Here is a 13221-nt window from a genome sequence, read left to right as displayed (position 1 = left end):
GTTAACATGGGGCTAACTCGAATAATCGGAACGATGACTAAAACCAAGACCAAGAGTCCAAGAGTCTCTTTCCTATCAATAATAATAATTTACTCTTAAAAAATATGAAAAACAATCCCCTGATCAACACTTACAAAAGTTCCATAACTTACAAAAGGAGCGTTAAAACTATCGAATCGAGTTTCTTGTAATAAAGAGTCCTTTAATATACAATCTAGTTACTATTTCAAATTTACCAAATACTTAATCCACTTAGTCAACTTTAAGAAGTTTTTAAACTGTTTTTAAAGTTCTATGCAGAAGGGTTAAATATGTCAAAAATTAAATATGTTTTATTAGCTTTTACTAATTGTAAGTAAGAAAGCTATAACTGGTTACCTTTTCTATATAGATATTAAAACTTTTCTTAACCGTGTTAATATCAATGACTTAAGGTAAAGGTAAGGTAAATTAGTTTAGTATTTTTTATAAGCTTTGTCCGAGTTATTCTAGACAAAAAAAAAACATTAAACATTTTCGTTTGACTTAAATCTATGTAGTTAGTTTTATTAACTATTATTTTATGAATTTTCACAATGATATGCAAATTTGGTTACCTTTTTGCTTAATAATAAACAAAATATAATAAATGATATGAATTTTAATATCACAACTCAAACAAAAACAACTATTTCATCAGTGTACTTAAAATTTTTGAAACAAAACTTGAAATTTATTTACAGTCCATGATGAAAAAACAGTTTCAAATAGAAATAAGTAAGTATTTAAGATATTTTAGGTATTTCTGTATGTACAAATAAATATATATAGTTCCAAGCGGTGGGATAATAAATGCAATTTATGTATGTCCTAGGGTATTCATATGTCGACTATAAACTTTTTTGTTTCGATGTTCTCGTGCTATCTTTGTTTCTTTCTCAAATGCAACGGGGCCAGACAAGCATGTGCTAAGGGGTTTTCTGGTTCAATACGAAAAAGCAAAAAAGGAAAAGATAGAAGAAAAAATGCAAACACTTATCAGGCGGCAAAACGTATGATAAGAGAGCAGAAAGAAGGGCGGAATTGGCGGCAAGGCGTTGTATGTCACTGGCAGTGTCAGTGGTGGAAGTGGGAGTGGGAGTGGGAGTGGAGGAATGGTGCCTTGGGCTGAGGCGGGGGCACGGTGACGAAGGGCATTTAAGTATTGTAGATGGGTAGCATAATCAGCATGTGCACACTGATAAGGGCCAGCTGAAAAGATGAAAACGGGAGCTGACACCAACAAACAACACACACACACACACACACACACACACACAAACACACACACAGAAAGCGACAAACGTTATTGAAAAAAAAGTGTTTTGGACAACTTTTATGGTTAACAATGGGGCTAAATAAAAAAAAAAGCAAACTGCTAAAGTAAAAAACAACTTTTACAGCAAAACTTAACTTGACGCACTTACTACATATATGTATGTATGTACATATGTACCTTTATATATGTACATATACATATGTATACATACATATATGAACGTACCTATATCTATGTATATAAAAGTACCTTTTCTATATCTATATTTGGATACCCTAACACCTTGTCCAACAAAAGCGCAAAAAGCTGTTTTTTCTTAACTTTATTTGCTAAAATTTAAAGTCCTGCCATTCTCTACACTGTGTTTTTATACTCCTGGAATAAGGGTATATTAATTTTGAACAGAAGTGTGAAGCGCACAGAAGGAATCATCTCCGAACAGCCGGATCGAACCACTATATCATATTGCTACCATACAAATGACAAAGTCACAAACAGTGACTCTTCTCAATAACTTATTATTAGTTGTTTTCTAAGCCATTATCATAAAAATTAATATAGGTTAGTTTTCTATAACTGTACCAAGTTTCATCAAGATCGGATGACTATATCATATAGCTCCCATAGGAGCGATCAGTCGAATACAGTGACTTTTATAATTAACTCGTTACTTTTTGATCGCGATCGTTATAAATTTTCAGTTTAATGAAGCTGTTAATGACTTTGCCAAATTTGATCGAAATCGGATGACTGTATTATATAGCTGCCTTATAAAATTATGATGAGAAGGCATGTTGAAAGCACGGACGTATTGTCTCAGCCTAAGGAGAAGGAGTAGGAAGAGTTACAAAAATTTTTCTCATGAACGGATCTAGAAAATATTTTCAGGGGGTTCAAGTTCAAGAAATTTTTATTTTGGGCTAAGAAATTTAAGTTATTTTCGAGGGGAGCATTTTGTCAGTTAAAGGATTTTTCGAAATTCGAAGACTCGTTTCGAAGACAAGCGAAATTCAGAGTAATTTCTTTCCAATCACTTTGGAATGCAATTTTCGTGTACTTTACCAATTTATTTACGTTTTCTTTGTTGTAATAATCAGGGAAATACAATTCAACAGTTTTGTTTTTGCTTTTTAGAATGCAGTTTTTTGTTGTTTTTGTTTTTGGTTTCTGTTTCCGTTCCGTGTCTCTGTCTTTCTTTGGGCACACATTATCAGTTTTGAAAATTTTGTTGGCCAAGTGGACAGGAAATGTATTTTTATTAAAAGTCTCTTTGTTTGTTCGATTGCTTTGTTGCATTAGCAATGCTCTATAGAGAAACATACATATGTACATACATGATAGATACTGCAAAACAGTTAGATACGAATAGATAGATATACATATACATATACATATACATATGTATGTATGTGTATAGTAGGTAAATGTAAAATGCAAATTAAAAACAAAACAAAACAAAAATCACTATCTTCCGTCACATGGTGAGGTGAGGAGAAATTGAAATAGAATCAATGCTAACGAATACAGAATACTCTGTTTGGTTTTTTTCCAATCACTAAGAGATCCTTGAAGGTATCAAAAATCTGGTCTTTTAGTTTTTGCAAGTACTATAAGCAAGTCAATATGATCTTTACGTGGGTAGAGTATACTCCTGATGAGTAGGTACATCAAAGTTTGCCTCTCTCTCTCAATATAGACATTGGCAATGATCAAGCGGAAAATGGAAATTAATTGAACGGACCAACAAAAGTTGCAAGCCAATTCGACTCCCCCCTTGTCTGTTTATCTCTTTTTCGGCTCTCTTTTTTGCTCTATCTCTCACACTTTCGTGTTCCGTTCGCGTTGCACATTGCGCATACGTCACATTGCATTTTGCTTTTCTGTTTGCAGTTGCGACGTTCTCTTCTTCATGTGTCCATTTCACACTTACATTATTTTCACTTTTCTTTTAACAGAAGGAAACTTTAACAAACACACAATTCACACACACACACGCACGCACACACACACACACACACACACACAGACAGAACCACACAAAACTGCCAATTTTTTTTTGTTAAAGTGTATTTTGATTTTTTTTTTTATTTGGTTGTTGTTTTTATGTTTTGTTGTTGTCTGTTCGTTGCTCGATTAGTGTAAAACGAATGAAGGAAGCAAGAAACAAAAGATGCGATGCCAACAGAGAGCAGAGAGAGAGAGAGAGACAGCGCAAAACGTAGCAAACAAAACAAGTTCGCATTCTCTTTTCTTTCTCCCTTCCGCTAGCCTCTCTTTGCATGTTCCGTTTGCGGTCTCTTTCTCTCTCTCTCTCTCTCTCTAGCTGTATCTCTCTTTCTTGTATCTGCATCTGTGTGTTAATTATTACAAAGCGTCAGCTTTGATTATAAGAAGCAATGGAAGTAAAAGATACAAAGCCTAGGCCTAGGAGATTCACTCAGATTCATGTACATACATATGTGTGTGTTTATGTACTCTGTCTGTAGAGTATATTAAAAAGGTTATAGACCAATACAAAAATGAGTTAATAAATTAACAAAGATTTCATCTATTTCATTTTTGTTGCATTAAATTCAGTTCTTGGCAATGCAAATTCAATGGAATCAGATATCATTTATTGCTAGGCTGATCCTCAGTTTTTTGTTTTTCTTTTTTTTCTATGCAATAAATCTTTTAACACACACATGCATACATATACATACTTAGATGTAGATGTGTTCACGTTGAGATAGTTAGGGGAGAAAGAGAAATAGAAAGCATCCCGGTACATTATATAACTTTGTATTTAAAAAAAAAAAAAAGTGAAATAAATGAATAAATTTGTATATATATTTTTTCGCCTTCTGTTAAATATTAATCAATTTTCAATGTCAAACATTTCTCATAATTTTTGGTTAATATTTCTTTTTGTTTTTTTAGAATTTTCTGAAATTGAAGTGAAAACTTTTCTTTACGTCAAATGGGTTAGCAGCGGTGATGGAGGCGGCGACGGCGACGGCTGCGTCGGCAAAGGAGGCGGCGGCAGCAGCAGCAGTGGGCGATGCGGCAATGTCGATGTCGACGGGGCGTGTCAGGTTTTTAGTTGTTTAATTTGATTTTTACTTAAATTTATTATACAATTCCCCCTTTTTGACATACACTCGCATTTGTATGTATGTATACAATGCACATGGCCATACATACATATGTATGTATAGAAGTGTGTGTTAATCTGTGTGTGTGTGTGCGTATCTGACATCAGCGACAGCAATAACAAAGCAACGTGCGCGCAAAAACAAAAGCCAAACCAGTAAACACGTCAGACTACCAAAACCACAAACAACAACGAACGAGCCAAAGAGAAAGAGAGAGAGAGAGAGAGCGACCTAAAGAGAGAACTTTTTTTGTGCTCTCATAATAACCGGCTGGTAGTTTTCCAATATATTAAAAGCTCGAATTAAAAGTACCCTTTATACATACATATAATTGAATTTTATGGGCATATTATTTTAGCTAACTACATATTAGAAATATACAATGTCGCAAATATTAATTCTTAAACTATCTATCTACATATACATATATGTATGTATATATTTAGTTTGTATATATTTAAGTATATATAAACAAGTCATAAGTATATAAAACTCTATCAGAAATGGCATATATGAAAGAATATATTCATTATAACAAAATAACTGTGATTAAAAAGTTATTTTAATTTTCCTAATTACTATATAAAGCTTTATATAAAATTAAGTGGCGAAAGTTTCTTATGAATTTATAGTACAGGATATTATAAAGTCGGTGTCCTATGAATATCATGTGTTTTTTTTTTTGTCTTTGTTTTGTGAAAGAGTGTGTGTGTGTGTGCGTGTGTGTGCTTTTGCTTGGGTTTTTGCTTTTGCTATTGTTTATTATTATTTCAATTTTTGTTTTTGCTTTCTTTCTTTCTTCTTGCTTTTTGGTTTTTGGGGTTTGCGTGGCAATTGAAAATGACACGTGAGCTTTCAATTGAGAGAGTTCACAAAGTGAGCGGGCGAGAGAGAGAGAGACCGAGAGTAAACAAGTTTTATGAGTCTCTGTGTCTGCATTTTGCATTTGCTTTTGCTTTACTTTGCAATGGCAACACCCCAATAATTTGGCTCTCTCGCTTCGCTCTCTCTCTCTCTCTCTCTGTCGCCGCAGCGACACTCATCAATTTCAATCTCTCGGGCTCTCTCACTGCTGCTTGTCTCTCTTTCTGCAGTTTGTTATGATTTTGTTTGCTGTCGCCTTGTCTGATAAAAAACCACCTCCTCAGTCTCCGCCAGGCCCCAGTGGTTTCATCACCACCTCTACCACTATTATTCAGCACCACTCACCCACCAAAAGTGCTGGTTATATGTTGTTTCTTTTTTACTCAATTCGTCTCTTTCTCTCTCTGGCTCTCTTTATTATTGTAGGTCATAAATGCATTCACATGACTGCATTTGCCTTGTTAGTAGTGCTTCAGAGAGAGAGAGAGAGAGCGAGCGACAGAGGGAGAGAGCGAATACGCGTCATCTAAAGAGAGCTTAAACTATGCTTGTGTGTGTGGGTGTTATTGTTTGTGGACGTGTGTCAGTATGTGTGTGTATTTGTTTGTCTGAGCTACGTGTACAATTGCCATGCTCTAATTTAGCTTAAAGCTAACTGATCGGGCATATGCGACTATAACAAGCATCACGTGAACACTAAATGTGTTAAATACACTACACATACACGGCCCTAGCCCACTCTCTCCTAAATTTGTTTCAAAATTCTGCAATATTTTGTTCCCTAGTTAGAACTGCATGGCGTATGAGTAATTTAAAGTAATGATTAGTGTCATATGTATCTAGGTACATATGTATTTGCTATCAATATTCCAGTTAAAAACTATAAAACTTATCAAAAATTTTATAATACTTGGAAAAAAATATCAAATTTCAGTAAACTGACTTAACTATATAGTAAACTTTAGCCCCATGGAAATGTTATATAAAATAAGTCTGATGTACGTTAAGTTATACAAAATTTCGATTCCATATGTAAGCAAATGTTAGTAAGGAGAAAATTTTTCTAAAATTTGAAAGGTTTTTCAGTAATCAATACATAAATTATTTTTAAAAATCAATAGGTTTTGAGCCGTGAGCTAATCTTGTTGGCGATTAATTTATGTGTCGAGAATATTCGCAGGAGTTAATAAATTAATTTAATCACTTTTCATAAAATATGTCTAAATTACAAATCATTTACTGTAACTCGAATAATATATGCATATTTGTTAATCATATTTTAATCAGAATTTGCAGAAAGGTTTTTCTCTTTATTTTTTCACTCTCTTTATTTCTGTCAGTTGTCTTAAAAGTGCTCTCCTTTTGTTGCAATTTCTCAACAGGCGACAAACAAATTAAGTTCTTCGTTGATTAGTCAAGCACACATACATACATATATGTATATATACACATACACACGTATGTATATATGTATTCATTATGTATTGACCATTGGGCGGTAGTATTAAAAGCCACCCTAATACCAAACCCTAAACAAGAGGAGACCCAAACGAAACCACACAGACTAAATGGCACACTCCATACTGATTACTCTGTGTGCGTGTGTTTGTGTGTGTGTGTGTGTGTTTGCCTTTGAACGTTTGTTTTGTATGCCTCTTTGGGTTGACTAAACTAGAACGCAAGCTGATAAGCCAAAATGAGTAATACACCTAAAAGATATACATTATATGTCTATGTAGATACAGTGACTCCAAAAGAATTGCCTTCATTTGCGTTTGCGTTCCCATTTTAACCCAAATGCTTTGTAGAAATTCCAAATTTAACGAAAAGTTGAGTGAATTTACATTCAAAAAGTATGTAATTGTTTCTAATCTTGAAACTAATGAAACTAACTAAAGAATATATGTAGGTATTACTTCCTTAAGGATTTACCTAAAATGCAGAGGCTTAAATGACAACTTTTTTGAAAAAAAGGAAATTGATGTACATATATGCCTATAAGATAATGTCATAAGTTTATCAAATACTTTAGAAATGATTTCATTTAAAAATATTAAATTACCTCGAATTTTTTCCGTACATCTGATAACTTTATTGAAATTAGTTAGAGATTAAAAAGAAAACGCTTAATGCTTTTTAGCCAACGCAAAAAAAATCTGCAAAGCTTAAACCATTTGAGAATCACAAGAAATTGCAACCAATAACTGAAGCTTTGAGCCACTGTTCATGCATATGTATGTATGTACATATCTCACTGCTAAGCGGGGACGTGGGACGTGGGGGGGGGGGATGGTGGGGAGTGTAAACAAACTATTTGTATTGAGTTGGCATCTCTGTTAGTGGCACAGACAAAAACAATTTGCAATTTGCATTCACATTTAAGTAGCCCAAAACCTGGGCTCATGTAAAGGTCGTACAATGACTTTGCAAGCCTCAAACAGAGAGAGAGAGAGAGAGAGAGAGACGGAGAGAGAGAGAGAGAGAGAGAGAGAGAAACACGAGAAGCAGATCCAAAGAGAAATGTGCAAGAGAATGTTTGACTCAGCTCCGGTGTCTGTTGCAGTTTGCATTTGCTATATCAACAAATTGCAACCATCGTTTCTATACCCTAACTTTATAAGATTTTCGCATTTCTTAAGTTTCCTAAAACTGAAAAAAAAATTGAAAAATTATAGAGTAGGCACTTTCTTATCAGCAAATTATGACCAAAAATATTTTTAGTTTGGTTTAATAAAGTTTTTTAACTTTGGCATTTTCCATAAAATGAAAAATATGTACATATGTATGTATTTATGTTTTGTTTTTAATTTTTCTATGAAAATGAAATATTTTGACATTGAAAGAAATTGTTTGTTAAATATTAAATGACGCCCACCACAGTGAAAACACACAGAAAGTAGCAAAAAAAAAAATACAAAAGAGCTTCAAAAACCAAAGTGACAACAAAATATAAAAATTGCAAATAAAAACAAAATGCGAAATCGACAACAACAACAACAACGAAAACAAAAAACAAAAAAAAAGAGAAATCGTTTTCGTATTTTGCACGTTTTTAAAATAAAAACAAAAACAAAAGGCGCGATGGTAAGTCAAGAAGGCCTTAACCCCAATAAAAATTGTAAAAACAATTATAAAAAAAAAAGCCAAAACAAAAAAAATACGCATATCGTAAATGTATGTACATATAGCTAGATATTAAAAACAATATGCGACGACGTACATACATACATACATACATATGTATGTTTCTATGTGTGTATGTGTCATTTTGTGTAGGAGTATGTGTATTTGCAGCGAAAGTAATGGAATGCCAAGTGGCCCCACTTTATAATATATCACAACGAATTTATATACACTACCAACTAGACTAAATTAAAAATGCTAATACTTTAAATTTTAAGTTTCTTTTGCCGAATTTTTCAATCAGATAATAATTATAAATTTTTCAAAAATTATATAACCGTTTTAAAAAAAATTCTAGACAAAAACTTTGCCAAAATTTATTTTGTTTGTTTTTTATACGTAGACTGAGAAAATATTAAAAAGTAATGAAAAAAAAAAAAACTTTTGTAGCCTCAACTAATTGATCACAAGCCTCTTTTTTTTTAGGATTTTACTTAATGGTTTGAAATAATAATCTCTAATATTAACTTATTTACAACATCTGAAATATGTATACTTTTTGTTCTAATAAACAAATTTACTAAAATTCTTATAAGTTTAAACATTTTCTTTTTTGGGATTAGTTAAGACAATGTATATATGAATGTACATATGTATGTATATATGTACATATGTATGTACATACATACATATATCTTTTTTTTTTGCCAATTTTCATGTATGACATCTTATTTTAAGCAGTCACTTTAATGCTATAGAGAGGGAAAGGTAAATACTGGTCCATGTTATACATATGTATGTACATACATATGTACATATGTATGTCTTTTAGCTTGTATCCTTTCTCATTGTATCCTCTATATTAAAGACTCTATAATGTACAATGTACATGCATACTTACATTCATATGTATGTATGTACATACATATCTTTCCTCTCTATCTTATTTTGTCTTTGTGTTTCGCCCCCAGGAAGTAGATAAAACCAAAAAATAAAAAAAAAGTAAATAGATTATTTATGTATGTATGTATGTATGTACATACATAAGTAAAAAACCAAAAGGGTAAATTGGATAAGAATTTATTAGAGAATTAATCATTACAAATTTATACATTTTATAATTTTGTATGTCTTTCGGGTTTGGTTGTTGTGCTCTCTGAATGAAAAATCTCATAAAATCAAAAAAAAAAAATGTCAAAATTCAGTGGCGTTTTAAAACAGACATGAACAGTCACGCGCTTAAGCACTTTTCTTCTCTCTGCTTTCATACTTCCACTTCCACTCCCACTTCCACTCCCACACACACACTTTCTCTCTCTCTCTCTCTCCGCCTGTTTCAACTCTACGGTTATTTGTCATTTCGTTTTTGCATTTCTCGCACAGTTGTTAAATAATAAACCTTTCCTTTCCCCTCGTCTTTCTTTTATTTTCGTTTTTGGTTGATAAATGAATTGTTCTTGTTTATTTTTTTTTTTTTGATTTTGTTTTTGTTGTCGCCAACGCGACTAGTCGCACGTACATATGTAGAAGATGAAACAACAATTGCAATTCTATAAATAGAGCGAGAGACAGAGAAATAGAGACAAGAGAGAGAGAGAGTGAGAGAGAGAGAGACAGAGAGAAAGGCAGGCTGTTTGGCAAGGAGGTGTGGCTCCACGTGTAGCAGGGCTTGATTTCCTTTTCTGATTGTATCTTTTTCTTTTTTTTCATTTTATTTTGTTTTTGTTTTCTTTTCTTTTGTTTTGCAATTATTTTTGTTTGTTTCGCGATTTTTGTTCTCAAATTTTTCTTTTTTGTTTGTTCGAGCGACCTTGAAATATCGGTGTGAGAAGCCAACAGCATCGACGACATCTATGTAGGTATGTGTGCGTGTGTGTGTGTGTGTATGTATATTGCACATAGAGAAAGATGTACACAGATCTTAAATGTATTATATACATATACACTGTACATATACATATGTGTACATACATATGTATGTATGTATTCCCGTATATACAGATACAAACTTTAAGTTTATTCACAACTATGAAAAATAGAACAGAGGGTGACTAAGTCTTTGTTAGATCATATCAGTCTTAGATTAGGGTATGCCGATACATATGTACATATGTATGTATGTATGAATGTATGTATGTATGAATGTATGTACATTAGACATTTACATCCCCTCTGCCACCGTCAGAACCGACTCAAATATATATTTTTTAACATTTTTTTCAGATTGAAGCACTTAAATTATGTCAGCGTCTGCGAAATGTAATTTTTAATTAGTTTATTCAACAATTTAAAATCAATTGAAGCAAGAAATTAATAGAAATCTAACACTACCGATTGAATTTTGGATTAAGAGTTTAAAATTAGGCATTATTTTCGACTGTTCCCCATGGACGTGTTTCGTATCATTTAGTTATAACAGTCTAAAGTTTAGACTTCAAACTAATTGTCGAATGAATATTAAAGGACTTAATATGATGATGAATTGTGTTCCGATTAGGTGTAGCCTCTTGTACAACAATTTTGACCTTGAATAATCTATAAATTGCAGAAACATTTTGCAAATCATTATTAATTTGTTTAAACAAACATAAAGTTGTGCGAGGCCTGGGGATCACCTGATCGATCACCCCTATGTATGTATGTATGTATGTAGAATTGTTATAAACAATATTTTCGGTCAAACACACAGAAGAAGAAACAGTATAAGGAGAAAGAAAAAGAAAAAAATGCAGTCAACGTTGACTGCGCTGTTTGCGTTTGTTGCTCTGCTTTGCTAGCGGTTGATTAGGTATTAGTTCATACTTGAGGTGACCTTGAAAAAGTTTACTAACATTTTGATACTCGCCACCCACCGTTTGTGTACCACCCCCCATCATCATGTACACACCTCCCGTCGTCAGCAGAAAGGCAACCACCTCCCTCCACCTCCCACCACCCCACACACACACACACACACTCTGTCTCTCTTTCCTAATTTTTCACCTATGCATGTATTTAATTATGATTTTTTTCTGTTTTGCTTTCTTTCTTTTTTTTTTTCAATTTTCTCTTTATTGCAACAATCATATGTTTTGTTGTTGGCACCTGATTGTGCCACCCCGCCAAACCCCTTCCCAAGCATTCTACCAACCATCAACCGCAACCACAATGCCACCCACAAAAACCATATTAGAAGCAAGAGTGAGAGAGAAGGAAAGAGATAGAGTATTTCTAGGTGATGGTCAAGGCAACGACTACGACGCAAATTTGAAGGCTAAACGCAGAGAGACAGAGAGCCAATACCAGCATAAGAGAGATGCAAGACGAGATAGCAGCAGAGAATGTGAGAAGTGGGAAAGTGAGATAAATTGGAATTTTATATACCCTGTGCATAAATATTTCTTATGTGGTTTTTTAAGATGTTTTAAAATTCAGTGTTCTAAGCTTTTGAACTAACTAATTAAGCCAAGAACGAATTAGAGGATATCTGCAAAGTCGACTACTTTCGATACAAAAATTCTGTTCTTTTTTGCTCTTCGTTTTGTTGCGTTCATTTGTTTACGCCATGCCCATGTGACGCCTTCGCATAATAAAAAAGAAAGGAAAGAAAGAAGAAAAGTGCGCAGCTTGTTGATTAGAGCCGCCGCCTTCACCTCTCCTTAACCAGCAAACGGATTCGACTGCCTCACTCTCCCTCTCTGCTTGTCTCTCTTTCGCAAAGTGAAAAGTCGCCGCAGCGATAAAAGTCTAATGAACTTTTGATGTGAAGAGGTAGAAATTCTATGTATGTATGTATATTTATAAAAAATAAAAACAGTTTGATTTATTATTTGGTAAATATTTACGGTAAATATTTACTATAGTTACTCGGGCCCAAAACGCGCTTAAACTACATAAATTTGTTATCAAACGAAAGAGAAAAATTCCACGAGCACGACCTCAGGTGCGCCTTGGCGATTTATTATGTAGTTTTTGTGCAATAAACAAAAGAAAAATCATGTTTTTAGCGGGACTATAGCTAAGAGTAGCTGTTTCCGGCTTAAAGAAGCTGTCAAATTTTGAGATAGCGTTGCCAGATGCCAAATATCGGATACTCGAATACGCGCGCTTTTTGAAACTTTTGTTCGCACTATTCTCAACAATCGAAAATATTGTTGAGTTTACATTATTTCTTGATTTTAGAGAACAAATATAGTTCAGAATACAATATTCGGCTGCCAGAGCAGCGGAATATTTCTTCATTTTATAATTTAGAGTAAAATATTTAGCTGCCAGGGCGGTCAAACAACGCGCCAAATAAAAAATAGCATTTGCCAACACTGAAATCTAGCTTTAGCTGAATTTTTTACTTTTCAACACTGAAAATTTTTGACAAACATACAAATTTGATATTTTGTTTTAAATTTTGTGAAAAAAATGTTCGGAAATAATAACAACATTCGCCCTCTGGCTAAAATCACCAAAGATTTGGTATAAAGTCCAATATAAAACAGGCCGATATTTTTTTACGCTTTGGATATCGTTATAAATTAAGTTAAATTGGAACCCAAAAGTAAGGTATAGGCATTCAAAGAACTTTTTGTTTTTTAATTTTGTGTAATCTCTCTCACGATATTCTAAAATTCTCGCATTCAAGATATTCTAAAATCTGTTAAAAATGTACAACAAAATTTCCTTTACTTTCTATAGTAACTTTTGGCAAAACCGAGTTCATATTTGGAATCAGCATAAGGGAATTAGTTAGAAGCACCTCTCAAATTAACATTGTCCCTAATTCGATTAAAAAAAATGCACATGACATAAAGCAAACTTTATTTCAAAATG

The sequence above is a fragment of the Drosophila willistoni genome (assembly GCF_018902025.1).
Source record: "Drosophila willistoni isolate 14030-0811.24 chromosome XL unlocalized genomic scaffold, UCI_dwil_1.1 Seg141, whole genome shotgun sequence".
NCBI classification, from domain to species: Eukaryota; Metazoa; Arthropoda; class Insecta; order Diptera; family Drosophilidae; genus Drosophila; species Drosophila willistoni.
This window is presented reverse-complemented; position numbering follows the sequence as displayed.